Here is a 20,396-nt window from a genome sequence, read left to right as displayed (position 1 = left end):
AATGCCTATATATAATTTGTTATATGTGAGTCTTTGATTTAAATGTTTTATTTAACTCATTTTATCCCTATAACAACCCTACAATATTGGTTCTATTATTATTACATTATTTAAAATATCATTTTAGAAAGTGGGATTCAACTTATCCTTGATCTGTGTTAATTGGTCTGATCTCTAAGATAATTTTTAGCAATTGTCTAGTCAGTGAACCCTGCCATAGTCCCTAAGACTGTAAATTTCTTTCATTTGTTGTCATTCTCTTTCACTACCCATGGACGCTTAATAACATCTTATAAAAATTTTACTCTTGATGGACTTGTACTAATGGTGAGTATTTAAAGAACCTCCACCAAGTTTAGGGTATAGAAAGGGGTAAATTAGCTCATCTCTCCTCATATCTCACTACCAATTTGATGGTAAATTAGCAGCCCTAGAGATCATGGTCCTGAAAGTGCAGGAAAAAAAGTAAGATGGAGTAACATAACTTGATTAAGAAGCACAACTGAGACATCATCAGCCTGTGGACCTCTGAAGAGATACTGGGATGAAAGAGAGTTGAGATCATTTTTATCAACTACAGAACTATATTTTGGGCAAGAACGTCAGAATATATATGTCATATATATGTATGTTCTGAGGAGGGTGGTAACTTGCTGACTGCATGCATCTTAGAATGAATTAATTTCCATCTATGTACCTTTTCTCATATTATTCTATTTGCTTAGAATGCTACAAGATCTCTTTCATACTTCAAAAGTTTTCACTAAATTCTTTTTAGTTTGAGACCCATTTCAACATACCTCATTCATAGTTTTCTGCATTCACCTGTTATATCTCTAGGAATATAATACAGTAAGACATAGTTTTGAACTTGCTTCTAAGTCCTTCTGTTTAAATATGTCCCTATCCTCTCTCTGCTAATGAGTATTAATGGATGGCAAAATAAACAAAAATAACAAATTAATATAAAATATTGATTAGACATCAATTCAATAATTATAATAAGTACAAATAATACAAATAAATGAATGTTAAAAATAGCCAGGCATGCTAAGCTGGGCAGCATTTTGTAGACAAACACTTTTGATTTCAACTTTAAATTCCATAATATAGCAGCATGTTCTGTTGGTAGAATCATTCCTTGGTTGTATGACAAAATTAAGTATATTGATGTGAAGATGATTCCAATTTCTAAATATGTTTTGTATTTTTAATAAATTTATTTATTTAGCTTTTGCTGTGTTGGGTCTTCGTTGCTGTGTGCAGGCTTTCTCTAGCTGTGGCAAGTAGGGGCTACTCTTCCTTGAGCGGGCTTCTCATTGTGGTGGCTTCTCTTGCTGTGGAGCACGGGCTCTAGGCATGCGGGCTTCAGTAGTTGTGGCACACTGGCTCAGTAGTTGTGGCTCGCAGGCTCTAGAGCACAGGCTCAGTAGTTGTGGTGCACAGGCTTAGTTGCTCCATGGCATGTGGGATCTTCCCGGACCAGGGCTCGAACCCATGTCCCCTGCATTGGCAGGCGGATTCTTAACCACTGCGCCACCAGGGAAGCCCTCTAAATATGTTTTAAAATATTTATTTTAAACTATTTCATCACTCCCAATAAAGCATAGAATATATAGTTTTGTGTGACATTCATAATTAAATAACTTTGGAAACTCACAACTTCAAAAATATGGTTCTAGTTGTGGGAGGGCTCTATAGTGGAGAAGGGCATGGAATACTATCAGTTTTAAATAATAAGAAAATTATTTTACTATTTTAAATTAACATTCTATTTATTTCCTGTCCCAATATGGTACAGCATGAAGATAGCTCTCATTCCTATTAAGTATTTCCAGATAAAACACACATTTCTTAAACAGGATGTGATACTGATTGCCTTCTCAAATCTCACTTAATTTCCCATTATAATTAGCAGTAGTTTCTTTTAATTATCACTGCCCTTCTTAGAATAGTCTCAGGTATATAAAAATTAATTACCTAGAACTAACATCTTTATAATTTTAACCTTTTTATGCTTCACTTGTTTACAGTGACATTTATTTAAAACATTTATCAGGTAACTGCACATAGTAGACATGTAATTTATCAAAAGTGGGGGGGAATATAGGGTATTAAGCTTTCAATGGTATTTTGAGATTTTTCTAGATATTATTAGCTCATCAAAACTTGTTTTGACATGGCTGAAAGACATATGTCATTACAATGATATTAATGCAAGATTACTGTTGTGATTAAGCCATCGTATCACCTGTTACACATTTACATTAAAAATGTGTTCAAAGTTCCCATTCCCGTACCTTTTAATTGCGATAAGGAACTTTGCAGATTATAGCCATTCAAAATTCAAAATAATAAAATCAGGGTCACCACATGGTCACAGGATGTAGTATAACTCTCTATTTGACTTTCTTCTAAATATGTTTGCATTTCAGGAATGAATTGATTGCCTATACATGTGTATAAAAAAATTTTGTTAGAAATTAATTAGCAATGTTTCTAGCTTTTTTTTACTTCTACAGCAGCTCACTGAAATAAAAGACCTTTTCTAAGCTATGCCTTTAACCATGACCAGGCACCTTAAGATAGTTATCAAGTCTCTGTTCCACATATCCTTCTCTCCTTTATCTCTACTGTCATCACCGAGCCCTTATTTCTGACCCATGATGTCAATCTTCACCTTGACTTTAACTTCTTTCTTTTACTGCTAAATGGTGGGATGAGCGGTCTATGATAGTGCCTTCACCCTTTCCAACTCTTGTCTTTACCTCCAAACCTGTCTTTGCTTTGAAGTCATACATTACCTTCATACATATGGTTTCTTTCTTCTTTTCTTACATTTCTTTTCAACTTCCTATATATTTGTATTTTATATAGTACTTAACTCTACTGTTCATTCCCTTATCTCCCTCAAGCAATTGTCATTGACTGTTTTTGTAAATGCTCCTGCTGGAAGGGGGTCTTGCATTCGGCTTCTTAGATTAAGTAATTTTCCTGTTTCTCAATTTTTGCTGGCCTATAGATATAACAAATACAAAAGTAATCATAGCAAGTATGGTAAATGCTTTGTCTATAAAAACACAATGTTTGCCTAACTGAATCTTAATATGTCCCCAAAAGTTAAGTGAAATATTAAAAAGTTTTAAAAATGCCTTTGCTTAAAACAAGAGTGGTTGGTTTTCTAACTTTAAAAATATGTGTATATAAATTACTGGATGCCTCATGCAGATTTTTACCTTGCTGTTATGTCAAGTTTCCCAAAACTTGACTTATAGTTAATTATATGAAGGAGCACAGACTTCTCTTCAACTGGGTAGAGGAATTCTCAGCCTACTTAAATGAATTGCTCCCAGGTTGTGGAGTAAGGTCTAAATTTTTCATATTAACAAGAGGTATGTAATCATCTTAAAGAAACTGGCTATAACTTCTACGTTCATATTTTCCACAGCATGAAAAATAAGACAACAAAAATTCCAGAAACACCCACAATTAAAAGACACCACCTAGGCCCTGAGAACTGTGGTCTGAAATGCTGGGTGTGAGGCCTCTGCATGCAGTATCCTATGAGCAAGTGAAATTAGATGAAACACAAAGGAAAAAAAGGTGAACTGAAATCCACCACTGCTCCAGACTCCACAACGGGAAAGGGGAGAGGCTCACTGGTGCCACCTAGCGCAGAAGCAAGATGAACTACAATCCTGCAGCCTGTGGAACAAAAAACACATTCACAGAAAGACAGAAAATATGAAAAGGTAGAGGACTATGTACCAGATGAGGGAACAAAATAAAGCCCCAGAAAAACAGATAAATGAAGTGGAGATAGGCAACCTTCCAGAAAAATAATTCAGAATAATGATGGTGACGATGATCCAAGACCTCAGAAAAACAATGGAGGCAAAGATCGAGAAGACGCAAGAAATGTTTAACAAAGATCTAGAAGATTTAAAGAACAAATACCTAGAAGAATTAAAGAAAAAAAACAGAAATGAACAATACAATAACTGAAATGAAAAATACATTATAAGGAATCAATAGCAGAACAACTGAGGCAGAAGAACAGATAAGTAACCTGGAAGAAAGAATGGTGGAATTCACTGCTGCGGAACAGGATAAAGAAAAAAGAATGAAGAGAAATGAAGACAGCCTAAGAGACCTCTGGGACAACATTAAATGCACCAACATTCACATTTATAGGGGTCCGAGAAGGAGAAGAGAGAGAAAGGCCCGAGAATATATTTGAAGAGATTACAGTCAAAAACTTCCCTAACATGGGAAAGGAAATAGGCACACAAGTCCAGGAGGCCCATAGAGTCCCAGGCAGGATAAACCCAAGGAGAAACATGCTGAGATACATAGTAATCAAACTGACAAAAATTAAAGACAAAGAAAATAATTAAAAGCAACAAGGGAAAAATGACAAAAAACATACAAGGGAACTCCCATAAAGTTAACAGCTGATTTCTTAGCAGAAACTCTACAAGCTAGAAGGGAGTGGCATGATATATTTAAAGTGATGAAAGCTAGAAACTACAACCAAGATTACTCTCCCCGGCAAGGGTCTCATTCAGATTCGACAGAAAAATCAAAAGATTTACAGATAAACAAAAACTAAGAGAATTCAGCACCACCAAACCAGCCCTGCAACAAATGCTAAAGGAATTTCTCTAGGCAGGAAACACAAGAGAAGAAAAGGACTTACACAAACAAAACCCAAACAGTTAAGAAAATGGTAATAGGAATGTATACATCAATAATTACCTTAAATTTAAATGGATTAAATGCTCCAATCAAAAGACACAGGCTTGCTGAATGGATACAAAAGCAAGACCCATCTATATGCTGTCTACAAGAGACCAACTTCAGGTCTAGGGACACATACAGACTGAAAGTGAAGGGATGGAAAAAGATACTCCATGCAAATGGAAATCCAAAGAAAGCTGGAGTAGCAATACTCACATCAGATAAAATAGACTTTAAAATAAAGAATATTATAAGAGAAAAGGAAGGACACTACATAATGATCAAGGGATCAATCCAAGAAGATATAACAATTATAAATAAATATGCACTCAACATAGGAGCCCCACAATACATAAGGCAAATCCTAACAGCTATAAAAGAGGAAATCAACAGTAACACAATAATAGTGGAGGACTTTAACACCTCATTTACACCAATGGGAAGATCATCCAGACAGAAAATTAATAAGGAAACACAAGCTTTAAATGGCACAATATACCAGACAGATTTAATTGATATTTATAGGACATTCCAACCAAAAAGAGCAGATTACACTTTCATCTCAAGTGCACATGGAACATTCTCCAGGATAGATCACATCTTGTGTCACAAATCAAGCCTCGGTAAATTTAAGAAAATTGAAGTCATATCAAGCATCTTTTCAGACCACAACACTATGAGATTAGAAATCAATTATAGGGGGGAAAAAAAGTAAAAAAAAAAAAAAAAAAACACATGGAAGCTAAACAATAGGTTACTAAATAACCAAGACATCACTGAAGAAAGCAAAGAGGAAATCAAAAAATACCTAGAGACAAATGACAATGAAAACACGATGATCCAACACCTATGGGATGCAGCAAAAGCAGTTCTAAGAGGGAAGTTTATAGCAATGCAATCCTACCTCAAGAAACAAGAAAAATCTCAAATAAACAACCTAACCTTACAACTAAAGCAATTAGAGAAAGAAGAACAAACAAAACCCAAAGTTAGTAGAAGGAAAGAAACCACAAAGATCAGAGCAGAAATAAATGAAATAGAAACAAAGAAAACTGTTCTGGTATAATGTTATAAGTCATAATTCTACTTATTACTTTAAAATGTATATCTCAGATATAACTAAATTTCCTTGTCAATTGCATTATTGTGAACTTTCATCAAATCTTTAACCGTGGTCATTTTTACGTCTTTTGTCATTTACAGATAGTTCTGGGTGTACTCTGATGCTTTTGCAAAAATGTTCCTATAAAAGGGTTTCATCTTCAAGGAATTCATGGAAAAGACTCTGACAAGTACAGGTTTCTGGTAACTGACTATACTGCTGAACTGAATGAATAAGCATTCTCAGAATTCTAATGGAAAACTGATTAATTCATAAAAGTGCTAACAAAAGATCAAGATGAAAAAAAATTAATTACATGGGACTGAGTGAACTGATGAGGATGATTATAATTTTTGTGAATTTCTGTTTGAATAAAAAAAAATTCCTGCAAGGACTCAGAGGCAAAAAATATACAAATCAATTTTCACTGCAAAGTAAAAAAAAGAAAAAGAAACAAAGAAAACAATAGCAAAGATCAATAAAACTAAAAGTTTTAGTTTTCTAAACTAAAGGTTCTTTGAGAAGATAAACAAAATTAATAAAACTTTAGCCACACTCATCAAGAAAAAGAGGGAGAGGACTCAAATCAATAAAATTAGAAATAAAAAAAGGAGAAGTTACAACGGACACCACAGAAATACAAAGCATCCTAAAAGACTACTATAATCACCTCTATGCCAATAAAACGGACAACCTGGAGAAATGGACAAATTCTTAGAAAGGTTTAACCTTCCAAGACTGAACCAGGAAGAAACAGAAAAAACAAACGGACCAATCAAAAGTAATGAAATTGAAACCATGATTAAAAATCTTCCAACACGGCTTCACTGGTGGCGCAGTGATTGAGAGTCCATCTGCCGATGCAGGGGACATGGGTTCGTGCCCCGGTCCAGGAGGATCCCACATGCCGTGGAGCGGCTGGGTCCGTGAGCCATGGCTGCTGAGCTTGTGCGCCCGAAGCCTGTGCTCCGCAACAGGAGAGGCCACAACAGTGAGAGGCCCGCGTACCGCAAAAAAAAAAAAATCTTCCAACAAACAAAAGTCCAGGACCAGATGGCTTCACAGGTGAATTCTATCAAACATTTAGAGAAGAGCTAACAGCCAAACTTCTCAAACTCTTCCAAAAAATTGTAGAGGAAGGAACACTCCCAAACTCATTGTCCATGGCCACCATCACCCTGATAACAAAACCAGATAAAAATACTATAAAAAAAGAAAATTACAGACCAATATCACTGATGAATATAGATGCAAAAATCCTCAACAAAATACTAGCAAACAGAATCCAACAACATATTAAAAGGATCATACACTATGATCAAGTAGGATTTATCCAAGGGATGCAAGGATTCTTCAATATAAACAAATCAATGTGATATAGCAAAGTGAAGAAGAAAAACGATATGATCATCTTTATAGATGCAGAAGAAGTTTTTGGCAAAATTCAACACCCATTTATGATAAAAACTCTCCAGAAAGTGAACCCAGAGGGGACCTACCTCAACATAATAAAGGCCATATAAGACAAACCCACAGCAAGCATCATTCTCAATGGTGAAAAACTGAAAGCATTTCCTCTAAGATCAGGAACAAGACAAGGATGTCCACTCTTGCCACTATTATTCAACATAGTTTTGGAAGTCCTAGCCACAGCAATCAGAGAGGAAAAAGAAAAGAAATACAATTAGGAAAAGAAGTAAAACTGTCAGTGTTTGCAGATGACATGATGCTATACATAGATAATCCTAAAGAGGCTATCAGGAAACTACTAGAGCTAATCTATGAATTTGGTAAAGTTGCAAGATGCAAAATTAATGCACAGAAATCTCTTGCATTCCTATACACTAACCATGAAAGATCAGAAAGAGAAATTAAGGAAACAATCCCATTCACCACTGCAACAAAAACAATAAAATACCTGGGAATAAACCTACCTAAGGAGGTGAAGGACCTGTAGTCAGAAAACTATAAGAAACTGATGAAAGAAACCAAAGATGACACAAACAGATGGAGAGATATACCATGTTCTTGGACTGGAAGAATCAATATTGTGAAAATGACTACACTACCCAAAGCAATCTGCAGACTCAATGCAATCCCTATCAAATTACCAATGGCATTTTTTACAAAACTAGAACAAAAAATCTTAAAATTTGTACGGAACACAAAAGACAAATAGCCAAAACAATCTTGAGGGAAATAAATGGAGTTGGAGGAATCAGACTCCCTGACTTCAGACTATACTATAAAGCTACAGTAATCAAGACAATATGGTACTGGCACAAAAACAGAAATACAGATCAGTGGAACAGAATAGAAACCCAGAGAAAAACCCACGCACCTACAGACAGCCTCTTCAATCAGTGGTGCTGGGAAAACTGGACAACTACATGTAAAAGAATGAAATTAGAACTCTCTCTAACACCATATACAAAAATAAACTCCAAATGGATTAAAGACCTAAATGTAAGAGTGGACACTATAAAACTCTTAGATGAAAACACAGGAAGAACATTCTTTGATATAAATCACAGCAATATCTTTTTTGGCCCACCTCTTAGAGTAATGGAAATAAAAATAAACAAATGGGACCTAATGAAACTTAAAAGCTTTTGCAAAGCAAAGGAAACTATAAACAAGATGAAAAGACAACCCTCAGAATGGGAGAAAATATTTGCAAATGAATCAACGGACAAAGGATTAATCTCCAAAATATATAAGCAGCTCATGCATCTCAGTGTTAAAAAAAAAACAAACAAACAACCCAATCAAAAACTGGGCAGAAGACCTAAATAGACATTTCTCCAAGGAAGACATACAGATGGCCAAGAGGCACATGAAAAGCTGCTCAACATCACTAATTATTAGAGAAATGCAAATCAAAACTACAATGAGGTATCACCTCATATCAATTAGAATGGGCATCATCAGATAATCTACAAACAACAAATGCTGGGGAGGGTGTCGAAAAAGCGGAACCCTCTTGCACTGTTAGTGGGAATGTAAACATAGACAGGACACTCTTTGATGTAAATCACAATATGGAGCCACAATGGAGAACAGTATGGAGGTTCCTTAAAAAACTAAAAATAGAATTACCATATGACCCAGCAATCCCACTACTGAGCATATACCCAGAGAAAACCATAATTCAAAAAGACACATGCAAAAAAAAAAAAAAAAAGACACATGCACCCCAATGTTCATTGCAACACTATTTACAATAGCTAGGTCATGAAAGCAACCTAAATTCCCATCGACAGATGAATGGATAAAGAAGATGTGGAACATATATACGATGGAATATTACTCAGCCATAAAAAGGAACGAAATTGGGTCATTTGTAGAAACGTGGATGGACCTAGAGACTGTCATACAGAGTGAAGTAAGTCAGAAAGAGAAAAACAAATATCATATATTAACGCATATATGTGGAATCTAGAAAACTGATACAGATGAACTGGTTTGCAAGGTAGAAATAGAGACACGGATGTAGAGAACAAATGTATGCACACCAAGGGAGGAAAGCGGGGTGGAGGGTGGTGGTGGGATGAATTGGGAGATTAGGATTGACATATATACACTAATATATATAAAGTAGATAACAAATAAGAACCTGCTGTAAAATAAAAATTTAATTTTAAAAAAACCAAGGTCTTTCTTAAAATAAATAAATAAATAAATTTGTTAAAGTTTGCTTTTAAAAAAATAAAAAATCTCGAATTGTGACTAAAAATATATGAAAGTAAGATAGAAACAGTTTATGAATAAGGCAATGATTCTCTTTGCTTCCAAAACTTAATTTATGCTCTCTATTTTTTGCAAAACTTAACTAAATGAAAACATAAACATTGATTCTATGAATATCCTTTCTTGAACATTTAAAACACTCTTTTAAAATAAAATTATCTTTGAAGCATTCTCTAAGAATGAACTCCATGTCATCAGTAACAACATTAATTCATAACTAAATGTATTCGGGGTACACAATGGGAGCAGAATCTGCCTCTAGGAGAAGCTGACCTTTTGTTTTACAATTTATTTTATAATATTCTTCAGTGTAGCATTTTAAACTCATAGTTAGCTATAACAAGTACCAAGATAACTGTACACCAGGAAGGAAAATTTTAGTACCACTATCTATAAAAGAGACTAATAAATCTGGAAAGATGGTGTTCTATAACTAAACTGTAACTCTTGCCCATGCCAACACATAATATTATGTAATTGCAGATAACTATCAGTCCCTTAATTTAAAGTAATATTGTAGGTGTTAAAAAAATAAATTATCTAGTAACTCATCAAAAATATTCTGTTGTCAAGGTAATAAAAGCAATAACATATTCCCATGTCAGCCAAAATAGAGTATAATTCAGTTTTGCAAAGGTGTTAAACCACAGTCTTAAATAAATCAGAAATAAATAAACTTATGGTCAATTAATCTATGACAAAGGAGGCACGAATACACAATGGGAGAAGACAGTCTCTTCAATAAATGGTGCTGGGAAAAGTAGACAGTTACATGTAAAAGTATGAATTTAGAACATTCTCTAACACCATATACAGAAAAATAAACTCAAAATGGATTAAAGACCTAAATGTAAGACTGGATACTTTAAAACTGCTAGAAGAAAACATAGGCAGGACACTCTTTGATGTAAATCACAACAATATTTTTTGGGATCCATCCCCTAAAATAAAGAATATTAAAGCAAAATAAACAAATGGTACCTAACTAAACTTAAAAGCTTTTGCACTGTGAAGGAAACTATTGACAAAACAAAGAGACAACCTATAGAATGGGAAAGAATATTTGCAAATGATATGACCGATAAGGAATTCATATCCAACATATATAAACAGCTCATACAATTCAATATCAAAAACAAGCCAAAAAATGGGCAAAGAACTGAATGGACATTTTTCCAAAGAGGAAATGCAGATGGGCAAAAGGCACATGAAAAGATGCTTGCTAATCATCAGAGGAATGCAAATCAAAACCACAGTGAGATATCACCTCACATCTGTCAGAACAGCTATCATCAAAAGAACACAAATAGGGCTTCCCTGGTGGCACAGTGGTTGAGAGTCCACCTGCTAATGCAGGGGACACGGGTTCGTGCCCCGGTCCAGGAAGATCCCACATGCTGTGGAGTGGCTAGGCCCGTGAGCCATGGCTGCTGAGCCTGCGTGTCTGGAGCCTGTGCTCTGCAACAGGAGAGGCAACAGTGAGAGGCCCGCGTACCGAAAAAAAAAAAAAAAAAGAACACAAATAACAAATGTTGGCAAGGATGTGGAGAAAAGGGAACCCTCATACACTGTTGGTGGGAATGTAAATAGGTGCAGCCACTAACAATATGGAAGTTTCTCATAAAACTAAAAATAGAACTACCATACAACCCAGAAATTCCACTCCTGGGTTTATATCTGAAAAAAACCAAAAACACTAATTTGAAAAATACATGCACCCCATGTTCATAGTAGCATTATTTACAATGCTAAGATATGGAAGCAACTTAAGTGTCCATCAACAGATGAATGGATAAAGAAGATGTGTATGTGGATACAACGGAATACTACTCAGCCATAAAAAAGAACAGAATATTGCCATTTGTAGCAATATGGGTGGACTTAGAGGGTATTATGCTAAGTGAAATAAGTCAGACAGAAAAAGACAAATATTGTATGATATCACTTATATGTGGAATCTAAAAAAAAAATACAACAAAATAGTGAATAGAACAAGAAAGAAGCAGACTCACAGATACAGAGAACAAACTAGTGGTTAGGGGAGACAATACAAGGATAGAGGAGTGGGCCTACTGGGTGCAAGATAGGCTTAAGGTTGTATTGTACAATACAGGGAATACAGTCAATATTTTGTAATAACTGTAAATGGAAAATAAACCTTTAAATGGCATTAAAAAATTAAAAATAAAAAAATACAAATTCCTAACTTTAATTTATTTTATGGTATTGTGGTATAACCTATCATTTCAAGATATACCTGTTAACATATTTAGATAAAATGATGTGATATCTGAGATGTGCTTCAAATAATGTGGGAGAGAATGATGAGAGGAGATATAGTTGAACCAAGAGAATGCTCATGAACTTATAACTGAGTAATGAGTTCGTGGGAGTTCATGACACTCTTCTCACTATTTTTGTATATTTTTGAAAATTCCTGTATTAAAAAAAAATACAAATTATTAGGCCTCATCCTGGACATATGAATCAAAATCCCATAGGGTTTTCTTTGTTCTTTAATTCTTCCAGGTCTTTGTTAAACATTTCTTGCATCTTCTCGATCTCTGCCTCCATTGTTTTTCCAAGGTCCTTGATCATCTTCACTATCATTATTCTGTATTCTTTCTCTGGAAGGTTGCCTATCTCCACTTCATTAAGTTGTTTTTCTGGGGTTTCATCTTGTTCCTTCATCTGCTACATAGCCCTCTGCCTTTTCATCTGGTCTATCTTTCTGTGAATGCGGTTTTTGTTCCACAGGCTGCAGGATTGTAGTTCTTGTCTCTGCTGTCTGCCCTCTGGTGGATGAGGCTATCTAAGAGGCTTGTGCAGGTTTCCTGATGGGAGGGACTGGTGGTGGGTAGAGCTGACTGTTGCTCTGGTAGGCAGAGCTCAGTAAAACTTTAATCTGCTTGACTACTGATGGGTGGGGCTGGGTTCCCTCCCTGTTGGTTGTTTGGCCTGAGGCAACCCAACACTGGAGCCTACCTGGGCTCTTTCGTGGGGCTAATGGTGGACTCTGGGAGGGCTCACGCCAAGGAGTACTTCCCAGAACTTCTGCTGCCAGTGTCCTTGTCCCCACGGTGAGCCACAGCCACCCCCCACCTCTGCAGGAGACCCTCCAACACTAGCAGGTAGGTCTGATTCAGTCTCCCCTGGGTTCACTTCTCCTTCCCCTGGGTCCCGATGTGCACACTACTTTGTGTGTGCCCTCCAAGAGTGGAGTCTCTGTTTCCCCAAGTCCTGTCGAAATCCTGCAATCAAATCCCAATAGCCTTCAAAGTCTGATTCTCTAGGAATTCCTCCTTCCGTTGCCGGACGCCCAGGTTGGGAAGCCTGACGTGGGGCTCAGAACCTTCAGTCCAGTGGGCGGACTTCTGTGGTATAAGTGTTCTCCAGTCTGTGAGTCACTCACCCAGCAGTTACAGGATTTGATTTTGCTGTGATTGCACCCCTCCTACCGTCTCATTGTGGCTTCTCTTTGTCTTTGGATGTGGGGTATCTTTTTTGGTGAGTTCCAGTGTCCTCCTGTCGATGATTGTCCAGCAGCTAGTTGTGATTCTGGTGTTCTCACAAGAGGGAGTGAGAGCACGTCCTTCTACTCCACCACCTTGGTTCAGGCTCCCCAGGATCCAGATATTTGGAAAGATATGCATCAAATTAAGATCTGATGGTTCTCCTGGAGATTGGGCTCTGAGGATTGAAGGCTTCCAATTTTTAATGTGCATAATTAAAATTTTTTTCTGTTTAATTTACAATTAGAAGCTAATCTTTTTTTTAATTAAATTACAAATAATTTTCTAAATTAGCAAGTGGGAAAAAAGCAGAATTTTAAATATTATACAAAGCACAAGTTCTAAGTTTAACTGCAGTAGAAGCCCCAGAGGTTCCTCTGTAGAACTGGAAGTTTTGTGGGACAGTTTGAAAAACTTTATTGAAATCATTGTTTCTGTATTTACAAAAAAAAAGAGAGAAAGGGCGCAGGACACTTACTACCCCAGTGGACGTTTAAAATTTGATTCATTGATATATTTTTGGTTCATATTTTGCATCAGCTGCTCCCTCTTCCCAAAGCAATAATATATTGCATAATTAATTCGGTTCAAGCCGTGAGTATACTAAATCTGTTTTTTTTTTTAAATGACCTTACGGTTCTTCTTAATAAAGGTATTGCATTTTTTGGGGTTCTTTTGTTTTGTTTTTGTTTTCTTGGCCACACCAAACGGCTTGTGGGATCTTAGTTCCCCGACCAGGGATTGAACCTGTGCCTCTTGCAGTGAGTCCTAACCACTGGACTTCCAGGGAATTCCAGGTATTGCATTTTTTTAAAGAAACAAAGTCATAATGAATTAGGAATAGCACAATCAGAATAAATTAGGCTTATCAACATATACAACTCAGTTTTTAAAGCTGAAATTTTGATTAAAAATAGCTAGATATTTAACAACCAATTTGACTTAACTACTTCCTCCCATGAGTCTCTGAGTAAATATCCAGCCAGATGAAGAAATTCCACAGGAAATGATAATAATAATAGAAATAGCTAATAGCTAATATTATTAGAAATAGCTATTATTAGAAATAGCTAATAATCTTAGTATTTTCTAGGAACAAGTTAAGTATGTTTCATGAATCTTCTTTTGTAGTACTCACAAAATTCCCATATATTAGACTGCATTATCCCCATTTCACAGATGACAAACCTAAACTGAGGTTTAGAGACATTAAGCAACACTCCCAACATCACACAGGTTTCAGCCTGGACTCTGAGTTCTTACAAACTCCCTTATATTGTGATAAGAAACACCTTTGCAAAATGTTCCTACATAATTTAGTAAGCCATGAGAGAGTTCAAGAATAAATGTTTATGAAGTTATCAACATCGAGTCCAAGCCAAATGACCTTGTGTCTTTTCTCTTTATCTGTGTTTCATAGGAAAACATACCTCCAATGCTAATTTAAAATGATATTTTAAACAAACTCTTCAACAAGAAAAGTTAGACTTCTGTCTTATTACTGAGAAGAATTGTGACTTTGTCCCTTTAATGCCAATAAACTCAATTCCTCCAATTATTTCTTATCCTTCAATTGTTCCACAATTAAAATTATTTTCACATTGTCTATGAATGGAGATATAATATAGTTGAGTCTATTCAACATAAAGTTTGACCAAGGAGAAAAAAAATGAATGATTCCTTTTCTCTGATAATTTCACATACCCATTTCAGAATTACTGTAATACAATTTCACATTGTAGGTAATATGGGCTGAATTCCAGTTTTTGTTTGTTTGTTTGGTGTTTAGCTTTTGTTTCGCCAACTTAATTCTGAAGTTTCTGTGATCATTTGCTGCTGGTCGCCTGTAGGTGTGACTGTTTGTGGCAGGAAAAAAATTGGTATAAAATGTAATATATTGACTCTAGATATATTATTTTTCCATTCAACCTACTTTGACAGTCTTCTCACTAAAAGGTTATAGGCAGTTTGAGAGTTGCCAGTTGTTTCCTTCTTTATTTATCACTTTGCTGGCCCAAAAAGAGCTCCGCAGGACATATTTTGAAAGTAACTGGCCTAACGACTAAAGAAGGATATAATTTAATGTTTGAAACATTATTGAAAGGAGAAGGAGGCATTGCAAACAATGTGCTGGGACAACAATTATAAACTGGGACTCTCTATGGTAATTGGGAAATATGCTTTCTTTATCCAGACTACCTATTAGACTCCTATTTGAAGGTTATTCTTGACTAGATGCCAAGTATGGTAGTCCTTGCAAATCTAATTGGAAAACACTAAAAGTGTGTTAAAATGTTTTATATATATGTATACACATATACATATGCATATATATATATATATCATGGCTAATATTTGGATAATACATACTTATAATAAATAATTATACATAATATTCTTTATATATGCATGTTTATGATAAATAAACTCTCATTGTGAGAAGGCATGAGCCATGCTTATTCATATTTATATGTAGTATCTCAGTGTACAATATGTATTTCTTGAAATTTTAATTCAATTCAATTTAATTCAATTCAATAGTTTCTGAACATTTACTACATGAAGCGAATGGGTTATACATGAAGACATAATGACAAGTAGGAAATTAAAGAACTAATAGTCTAGCAAAAGAGAAATGGGTAAATGACTGGGATACAACAGGGAGTTCAGTGCTTTTAGTAGAAATTCATGCAGATAACAGAGAAAAACTTAATTTTAAGGGCCTATCATTTCATATTACCAAGATGAAGCTTGAATAAAAACCATAAGCTTAATATATGAAACAAAGTGGAGAAAAGGGAGGGTAATTCTCGGAGAAGTCCAGGTACATGTGCAAAGCTCTGTTTCTAGAGAAGTTGCTTTATGCAAGTTAAAAGAGATGAGACTGAAAAATGGTCAGATATAAAATTACTCTAAATGATATGATCAAAGTTTTGAAACTTATCTGGTATATGATGGGAAATACTGAAACTTTAATTAGACAGTGAAAGATCAGATCAGAATTGTATTCCAATTCTAGGGGTCCAGAGTTGAGGGTATGCCTCTAGGCAGGTATTTGGGCAGGAAAATAGGCATCAAACATATTTAAGTAACATTTCATAGATAATGCAGAGAATATCTTTGGAGATTGATTGAGTTTGAGATGAGGGGGGTCATTGAAATCTAGGTCCAAATCAACCAAGACCCCAAAGGTAACAAAGGTAACATGAGAGTGGACATGGATGCATCAGAATATATTAGAAAGGATAATGAGGTGTCTGTGGGGAGTATAAGAAAACTACCTAGAAAAATTGAGAATTGTAAGCTTGGAAGTCAGGAGAGATTTCAGGTCAGAAAATACTTCAACAACACACAGATCATCCTTATTTGGTGAAAAAGGAACACATGTAGGTTTGATGAATCTTGGTGAAAAATATAGTGAAAAGGAAAAAAAAAAAAGCTTCAAAAGACAGAAGTCTGGAAAATCCCTAAGATTTAAGAATAAGAATCAATCAATCAATCAATCCAAGAACGGAGATACCCTTTACCAAAAAAAAAAAGAAAGAAAGAAATAATAAAAGGCCATCAAAGATTTAAGAGGAGAAACACAGGGCCATCAAGGGGAGGAAAAGTTTCATAAAAGACAAGAGAGGAGAGAGTTCCCAGATTGCAACACATTTAATGAGTATGAGCTAAGAGGAAATTATAAATGTCATACATCACTGGAAATCATCACCACTCTTGTAATAATTGAGAAAGTTTCCCTGGAAGGAGAGAGCAGCATAAATAAAGCAGAAGAACTCTCTTTGATAGCTACCTGAAAACTAGAGCTCTTTATGACAAAGATTATAGTGGAGGCATTTGTGGCAAGATAGTCTTGGGAACTAACCCAAGGCTTTAAACAGGGTTGGGGAAGAATTCATTAGAGCATGGATTCTAGCTACTAGATGGCCATGTCTGGTAAGCAACTAATGCCAAAATACTGAAAACTGCACAGCACAATAAATATAGGAAAATATATATATAGTAAACGCATAGCTAATATGTAAATATTATCATATTAATACTATGGTGTTTCTAACCAGGGACAATTTATTCAGCAGTAAATCCAACTAGCCAAACAGTATGCAACTGTTCAACACTGAAAAAAATACATAAGTATTTACTGTCTTTGCCTGTAATAGGAAATCGAGAAAATAGAACCATGGACCCTGTACTCTCCAAATTCTACAGAAGTTTTCTATAATACTAGAAATCTTCAACTAGATAGGCATAACAACTTTAAGAGAGTCATAAAGTGAGAATAAATTTACACAATATAGCAGAAGAATTTTATCTTATCCAGGTTGACAAGTCTCCTCTATTAACATAGAGTTCAACATATACTAGGGTCCAGTGGCTATTTACCAAATTAATAAATACACAATAATTAACACAGGGCTACAATTTACTTTAGTGTCCCTGAGACAACAGATTTATATTATATTATTTTTATTATATCTTGGTTCATGGGTTAAACACTGTACTAGACTACCTTTCAAAGATTTTCTGAGCTGATAAATTCTGCACGCATTGTGGTAGAACTAAGGATGGTATCTCAAGTCAAGAATATCACTGAGGTAATTGGTGGAAAATTTCACATCAACCCAGAAGGTGAGCAGGTGTCAAAGCTCTCAAAATTTTGAAGAATTAGTCAGGAAAGGATCAGCAAGTATGTAATCAGAGTCATCATATCCTGTTTAGCTGACATAAATGGTTGGCTCTCTTGCTCTGAATACAAGATCTTATTTATTGAAATTTCCAGAAATTTTAGCAAAGTATGGAAATAGCAAAAGAAAATAGAAAAAAAAAAGAAAATTAAAAAAAAAACAGACATAAACACAGCAATTTAAATGTGAAACTTAAAAACTAGCTACACTTCTTAACCCTAGTGATCCAGAAGGGATCTGAAATGGCATGTAAAAGAGCACATGGAAACCTGATGCCATTACTACAGCTGATTTTGTTTTCCTATGATGGCCACAATAAAACTTCCTTCCCCTTATGTTCTTCGTACAATGTGACTCCTACACTCCTCCCTTCAGGAGATGGTATATACTTCTACTCCATGAATCTGGCAAAGGTATGACTATAGTGACACTGAAGTGACACTGAAAATTACAAGGCTAGTTCATAAAAGTTCTGTCCAATACTTTCGGAAAGCTTGCTTTTAGAACCCAATGCTTTGATGTGAGGAATCTCAAATAGCCCAGGAAAGACCTACATGGAGTAGAAATGAAGCCTCCAGCTCACAGCCCTCACTAAGCTGGAACCAACAGCCAGAATCAACTTGCTAAGTTTACCATTCGGAAAGTGGTACCCAGCCCTTAGTCAAAGTACCCCCCAGCCCTTAGTCAACGTGCCCTAGCAGATACTGTGTAGAGTAGGGATGAGGTGTTCCCTCCAGTCTGCCAAAAGTGCAGTTTTATGAACAAATTTAAAGATTGTAATTTGAAGCCACTAAGTTTTGGTGGTGTGTTATGCAGTGATTGATAATCAGAACAATTGCCTAATTTTGTAAGTAAACATATTTAATTTTTTTCTACATGGCAATAAAAATATAATGCTTAACAAATAAATATTTGCCATAAGTATTTAAATCTGTAAAACTAAAATTCTTTTTGTTTCACAGAATGTTAAAGAATGGGTTGATATGTTTAAAAATGATGACGAAGCATTCCAGTTTGATCATTCTGGAATTTATAGCATACCATTTAATTTAAGATACATGATTTTAAAAGAAAACTCTTTTTACTTATTAGCTATAAGGTTAAGTTACTTAAACTCTGTACCCCAGAGATCTCATCTATAAAAAACCATAATAGTGGTAATTATCCACAAGGATTTAAGTAAGTATTTTTGTAGAATTTAACACAGTTCATGACAAACTGAACAATCTATATAACCATTAGTCATTATTGTCATTTACCCCAAATCTGGAGCATGATTTTGTCTCTAGCATGAAACTGTATAGGAATGAGAGAGATGCTTAGTCTGTAATCTGGAGCAGAGAGGAAGGGATACTCAAAGATCCTTTATAAAGTCAATACACTTTGCTTCTCAAGCAGTAACCTCTGTCTTTATTTACTTCTCTCAGTACGTCAAGTACTGTTAAACATTCATCATACCGGTTCACTGATTTTAGTCTTATTATATCAGTATTCCCCTTCTCTTGGGATCTCACTGGTACACCAGCTACATAAATTAACTCAAAAATAAATTAATACTAAAAATATTTTTTGTCATGATTTCAATTAAGCCTTTCAAAGAAAAGTTCAATGTTCACATCATTAAGGCTTCTCACTGATATTCAACAAAAATAATATCATGACATATAACTTTAGGTAACCTATGAATGTTTGTCTAGACAATCTCTACATTAGCTTTTTTGTCTGCAAAATTACTCCATTTAGCTGAAAATTTATATTATTTTCTTCACTCAATGCACATCATAACATTTATTCTTTTTTTCCCGGCTTATTTTTTTCATGCAAGCCAATTAGACCAGTAATCATTTACTGACACAGACACAAAAGTGATTTTCAACCATTTAAGAGCTACTGTTATGTTAGTAAAGCTAGCAGGTAAAATATTGGATAAAGTAATTGGTAAAATATAGGATAAGAATTCTTTGAAGTGACTGGAATGCAGTGTAATTTACACTTAGGAGAAGGGATTTCTGTTCTATTCTTTTAAAAAATTTCAAATAGAGGACCCCCAAACCACAGTTCTCAAATGTTTGAGAAAAAAATTCAAATACCTTGCAACAAATTCTGACAGCATCAGCCATGTTACTAACCCAGAAGGCTGAATGCTTTCCAGAGGAACAGCAAAGACATTAATCAAATAGTTCACTCCTAGGAATTTGACTGCTCTAAAAGAGAATTCATTTTTTTCTTTTTTTTTTTTTACTTTTAAGGGAGAAATTGATATTTTAGCCTAAGCAGGATATCTGTTAGCCTTATAAGTTTTATTCTTAGGTATGTTATATTTATCATTCAGGCAGGTCTAAGGTATGAATTCCAGCCTGACAGCAAGTTAAGATTTATTAGAAGTGTAAAAAACAAATGCAGAATTGAGTGTAGAAAATAGGTACTCATGCTTTAACTTTTTGTTTCTTTAAAATACATCTTTAACTAATAACTACTGAATATTTGAATTCAGGATTCATTAGCTCCCACCTTCAAACAGCCAAGCATAATCTCCAATAATATTTCAGGGCTCTAAGAGACAAGAGAGTATCCTGTTGACTTGTGTGTCCTTTGACTTAGGGC

The 20,396-nt window shown here is 35.1% G+C and overlaps 1 protein-coding gene across 1 annotated transcript in view; it reads right to left on the bottom strand.

Moving 5' to 3' along the window:
* Positions 1-20,396, bottom strand: part of PCDH15 (protocadherin related 15) — a 743,572-nt gene that overhangs the window by 386,070 nt on the left and 337,106 nt on the right.

Source organism: Phocoena sinus, chromosome 16, assembly GCF_008692025.1.
Source record: "Phocoena sinus isolate mPhoSin1 chromosome 16, mPhoSin1.pri, whole genome shotgun sequence".
NCBI classification, from domain to species: Eukaryota; Metazoa; Chordata; class Mammalia; order Artiodactyla; family Phocoenidae; genus Phocoena; species Phocoena sinus.
The sequence above is the reverse complement of the archived record's forward strand: the minus strand, read 5'-3'. Positions and strand labels throughout refer to the sequence as shown.